The sequence below is a fragment of the Ctenopharyngodon idella genome, chromosome 20 (assembly GCF_019924925.1).
Source record: "Ctenopharyngodon idella isolate HZGC_01 chromosome 20, HZGC01, whole genome shotgun sequence".
In the NCBI taxonomy this organism is placed as follows: Eukaryota; Metazoa; Chordata; class Actinopteri; order Cypriniformes; family Xenocyprididae; genus Ctenopharyngodon; species Ctenopharyngodon idella.
Window position 1 is genome coordinate 2,065,282 of NC_067239.1, and position 6,260 is coordinate 2,071,541.

The window sequence follows — 6,260 nt, forward strand, 5'->3', positions numbered from 1 at the left end:
TAACAGGACCAAACCAGACTCTTTAAGTCTTACAGAAGCACATGTAATTCGGCAATGACGCATTAAATTTATCAAAAGTGACAGTAAAGACATTTATAATTTCAGAAAAGATCAACAATGATAATCAGAAATGTTTCTTGAGCAGCAAATCAGCATATTAGAATGATTTCTGAAGGATCATGTGACACTGAAGACTGGAGTAATGATGCTGAAAATTCAGTTTTGATCACAGAAATTACATTTTAAAATATGTATTAAAATAGAAAGCAGTTATTTTAAATTCTAATAATATTTCACACTATTATTGTATTTTGGTAGAATAAATGCAGCACTGGTGAGCATAAGAGACTAAAAAAAAAAAAAAGGAAATGACCGACCCCAAACTTTTGAACGGACACAATGGAGAAAAAATTGCATATGTATATATAGTAGAAAATGGCCTATGATCATCCCAGCAAGCAATTTTGCATTTAAAAGACGTCTAATAGCCGTCCAAACACAGCCCTGACATCTAGACATCTGACATCTAAAACAAGGCAAGGCTGTCAGTGAAAATGTAATGAATAAGAAAATTAAGAAAAGAAACCAAACACCTTGTAATCACTGTTGACTTTACTTACATGATGGGATATCAAACATCTCCAGCTTATTTTGGCAAAAATGAAACCAAATTCAAGGCAATTTTGGCTTGTTGATTAGTCATAGCTAGACTATATCGGGTCTATAGTTAACCAAGACGGTGAAATGACAGTTATTGCTTGCTGGGTAATGACCAATCACAGTATAGCAAAAAAAAAAAAACTTAATAGGTGACATTTAAAGTGATTTAGATTTCTCAAAGTAATATCTGATTTCACCTCAAAGTTTAATGACTCAAACTGTGGATCCAGGAAAACTGAATCTGCATCTATCTTTCTGGAAAAAAAGATGTTAAAATAAAATTGCCCAGAGGCCTGTTCCAATATCTGCTTTTGATGAGAACATTTGAAGGAAAGAGAATGTAAACAAATAATATAAATCATATGATATCAATTATGTTACCCAAAACAAGTAAATTCCAGTGATGCTGCAGATGATCTGTAAGCTCAAAACACCATATGAAAAAGATGTTAAACAAACTTGAGTTAAGGACGTTTAATATTCGCACAGATCTTTGCAAATGCAGGCGAAAGCTTTGAATTCTGACTGGCACAATCCTATAATGCATCTCAGATAACTGTACCGGTGTTCCTCATTCTTCAATCTATATAATGCACCTGTTTTGATATTTTTGTAATCACCTATTGAACACCAAGTCCATCAAAAACACAGATTGAAGCACAGAAATGGTAGAGGTTCTTCATTTCCCCATAAAGATTTTCTAAACCAATAAGGTCAAGGTGAAGAGTGTGAAAGCATTACATCTTCAACTAACTGCGATCCAAATGAACTGGGAAAGTCTTCAATGTGAACACAAACCGTCCCTTAAGAAGCACTGCAAAACACTCACCATCATAGGAACCATGATCACAATGTTGAGAAACCAAGAGCTCAGCAAAGCATCCTCTGAGTTTCCACACTCGAGCTGAGGAGGAGCAGGAGCTGCTGTGAACTGCCAGCTGAGTAGCGCCTGTCCCACTGGGGGCCTATCTGCTAATCGGTCCTTGGGAAGCTAAGGATAGAACGGAAAGCCTTCTTAATCACCCTGAGACTGCATCCAAATCTGCTGAGGCTTTGGACACATGACTAGAACTTGGCCATTATATAAAAGAACAGACAAACTTAGCACATTGTAAGTAAAAGACTCTTGAGGACACTGATAGTTGATTTAGGACATGGTTACATATTTGCAGGATCCACGAACACATAAATAAAGCTTAAGCAGCCTTAGTGTGTCATAGACGGAAGTTCTGTTGAAGGTGGGAGTCTTCCAGTTCAGAAGACATAATGTAATCCATTTAGTTGTTAATTAAATATATATTAAATAGGAGTGTTTAATGTGAGAGGTCCCGGGTTCAAATCCCGGACGAGCCCCCAATTTTATGTCACGACCCGCTCATTTAAAGTCGCAACATAAAAGAGCGATCAGACAACAAAGTCTAATCAATGCAAATTGTTTTAATGAATTAAGCTAATACAACAACAATCAGTAATGATAATAAACAGAAGTCTAGAGATAATAAATAATAAATATAATTACAACAAAATCTTTAACTACATCAAACAAATGAGAAAAGAGTCAACAAGTTCTTACATATTGCAAGAGCCACTCCTGAGAAACCTTCCCACAGAGAGTGCCTACCCCAAATAATACACAACACTCTTATATACTCCAACTAATTATCAGTTAACACAAGGAACTCCAATCAAAAACTCCCACGCTCAGCCCAAAAGGATCAGAAAGAGACTCGGGGTCATCACAATGTATTCGTCTCAAATCATCACGGTTCGGTGCATACAGTCAGTCACAGGCGATACACACTCCAATCCACAAGGGGGCGTGCTAGGTAATGCAACGCTGTTTGCTAACCAGCACAACAGGAAAAAGCGCAGAAGAAGAAGAACAGACGATCTATGCATATATGTTTAAATGTAATCTCTCAACCAGTGGTTTAACCACAGAAAGACATCAATAAAACAGCTTGAGAATAATATCGCACGCAGCATTACATTTACCTCAGGCAAGTCATTCAGTGTCCACAGCATGTTAGTTCACTAGAGAAATGAACACTAGAGGAGCATTTCACTAAATATATGCACTATATTAGCTTATATATTCATTATATTTACTTCACATGTTAGTAATGTCTTCATTATTTAATGTTTAAATACATTTGTCATGAAAACAAGTTATGATACATAACTGTGTAAATGATCATATTTCAAAAATGAATTGGAGTAGAAAAATTATTGAAACATAATTTTATAATTAGATTTAGAAGTTAATGCAAAACCTGCCTTATGTGCAATTTAAAAATCTAAAATCTAAATAGCAACTGAATGTAATAGTTTGGACTCTGTTGTTAATTGTAACCTTTAATATTATAGTAATGTGTAAGAAATCCTGTATATAGTTTACAGCATTAGCTGAGATAGATTTTTTATCCTTAAGAAAATGTTAATTACAATTGAATTTATTTAAAGAGAGAGAGTCAGCTTGTTCAATAAACCACTGTTTGATAAAAAAAAGAAAAAGAAACCATTTTTTATTTAGTTTTCACACCCCTGCTGTACTGAACCGTGACTTCAATACAGAGGTATGCAACGAACCGTCATGTTTGTGTACGGTTACACCCCTAATATTAACATTTTAGCCAAAGGATAAGCTGATAATTATTTGCTCATAACTGATAAATGGCTGATATTGAAATTTGATGCTTTTTTGTCTAAGTATGAATGGTAATCTAAGGTATTCTAAATAGGGGACATGAAGATGAACAATTAAATATCTATCAATCGATATCGATAAATTAAAAAGTTTCTAATACTGGGAAATAACTTACCCCACTGTTCAAAAATCACAATTTAAAGTAACTGTTTTATTCCTCTGATGGCAACTCCAGTCTTCAGTCACGATCCTTCAGAAATCATTCTACACATTTTTTAGCTTGTTTAAGATTGAAGCATTTCAATTAATAGTAAAATTCCAACAAATTGAACTGAATAATCCTTATATATTACGAATTAAGAACTTTAAATGAGTAAAAACAAAACTAGATCTTCATAAATTAAATTAAATAAATTTTACAAGTTAAAAAAAAATGAAAATGTTTAAATTTATGAATACGAATCACATAAACTTTCCCTTGTTCCATTAAGATTTATACAAAATGTTTTATTAAACTCTAGTTTTTTTACTCAATTAAAATTCTTAATCCATAATATGAATAAGGTTTATTAAATCAATTTGAAATTTGTAAATCTTAAAAAAAGGCTTAATTTTTCTGAGTGTAATATACTGATTTGCTGCTCAAGAAACATTTTTCTCAATATTTTTTTGGGATACTGTGATGTATTTTTTCTGTAATTAACAGAAAGTTCAAAAGAACAGTATTTATTTGAAGCAGAATTTTTATCAATTTAATGCATCCTTGCTGAATAAAAGTATTCATTTCTTTCAGGCCCCAAACATTTGTCACGTTCAGTTTTGGTTTCAATGTGGTTTTAATGGTCTGATTTTAGTTTGTATTTCATTATTTCCTGTCTTTCCTGCTGGTTTCCTGTCATGACAGGTATACTGCATATAAACTCTGATACATCTTACTACTGTCAACAAGCTAGATTACTATGGAGGTACAGTAATTGTTAAGGATCTGGACTGCCAAGACAAAAATTGCTGTCTCAGTCCAAGCAGGGGTTTCCCATGAAATGTCACAATTATACCATTAGGTAAGGCTTTTTGCATAAAATTAAATCATGTAAGTGAGTCTTGTAAGTGACATCTGCAGTATCTCATCACTAAGAACAGAGCGGGTATCTAAGATGATCCACTTAACTTGATGGGTGGCCCAGATGGAAATGGATTAATGGCTCATATTTAGCAGTAATTAGAACAATGCATATCACATCGCTGTCCTCGGGCAACAGTTCTGATCCAAACCAGCATTATTTTCATCGAGGCTCTGCCAGCAATGACAAATTCAATTGATCATCTACTGTACATACAGTCAAGAATCTGACTCACAATTTTTTGAACTGTGCTGAGTCAAAGCCAACTGGCATGTGATTCAACCATCAATGATTTTCTCTTTAAGTAAAAACACTTTGATGGTTGCTTGTAAGTTTATATATATCCTGAACACTTTTGGGAATCGGTATATCCAAAGGAGTAGGAAACAGCTTGTTGCTGAATGAACACAAAAAGTTAACTACTCGCTAGTCGCTCTTATCAGAAACTGCACCTTGTAAAGATAGCCTATCCCAAACCCCTGTTACCACATACTTTCTGGGAATTGCAAGGATAAAATGCTTATTCATCCAAGAATGCGCCTTCCTACGAATGCAACAACTCAAGTGTGTCTTGCCATCTGTCAGTGTGTCATAAGAAGCTTGGCAGAGCGAATGGGTGAGTGGGGACATGAGATTGTTTTTCTCCTGAGTCATGTGCCGTAAGACCCCTGTAGAGTTCACACCCCTGCCTCCTCCCTCTGGGTCTTTCCTGAGTTAAGGAACCTCCCTAAAGATGTTTTAAAACAGTGGAGCCAGACTGCAAAGCACTGCAAGAATTCCAAGGAAACCTAAATATCCTTTTGTGATTTCTGGATGGAAAAGATGGAAACTAATATAAACAAACAGTTGTTATTCAACAAAATATTATGGTTGTTAAAAAGTCATTATCTTCTGAACATGAATACTGTATATAAAGGTACTATGCCGTAACTGAATCTAGCCGTTATAATAAAATGATCATTGGCATTTCTTCTTCTGTCCGGCTCACACGTGAGTGCTGACACCTCGGCTTAACTCCTGCCTCCTGCACTGACACGTCAGGCCTGATTACTGCAGAACAGCTTTGATTCAAGCTGTAGCTGTTTGACTAGATTGTGTTTTAGACTACACCTTGTATATATAACTTTGAGTAAAATGCTGTTCTTGAAAGACACTTTGAAATTCTTGAAACAAAAACAGATTACTGTAATTACAAATTACATTTCAGCTATCGTATGGCTTCAGAAAACTTATATGCAAGTGTATACAGTACCGGTCTGGAAACATTACAATTTTTAATGCTTTTGAAAGAAAAAGCTCACCAAGGCTGCATTTATGTAATCAAAAGTACAGTAAAAACAGAAATATTGTGAAATATTATTACAATTTAAAAGAACTGTTATCTATTTGAATGTATTTTAAACTGTAATTTATTTCTGTGATCAAAGCTGAATTTTCAGCATCATTATTCCAGTCTTCAGTGTCACATGATCCTTCAGAAATCATTCTAATATTAAGATGATTTATTGCTCAAAAAACATTTATTATTATCAATGTTGAAAAGTTTTTGCTGCTTAACATTTAACACCCCTGATATATATATATATATATATATATATATATATATATATATATATATATTGCACGCAATATACAGTAAATTATACAGACTACTTTTATGATTTGTATGATTTTTGATGCTGTATTGATATTGTATTGAAAGGAGCAACCATCCGTCAGTCACAATCTTAAAAAAATTTCCTTTTGTGTAGCAAAGAAAGAAAGTCATACAGATTTGGGACAACATGAAGGTAAGTAAATGAAGACAGAATTTTAATTTTTGGATGAACTCA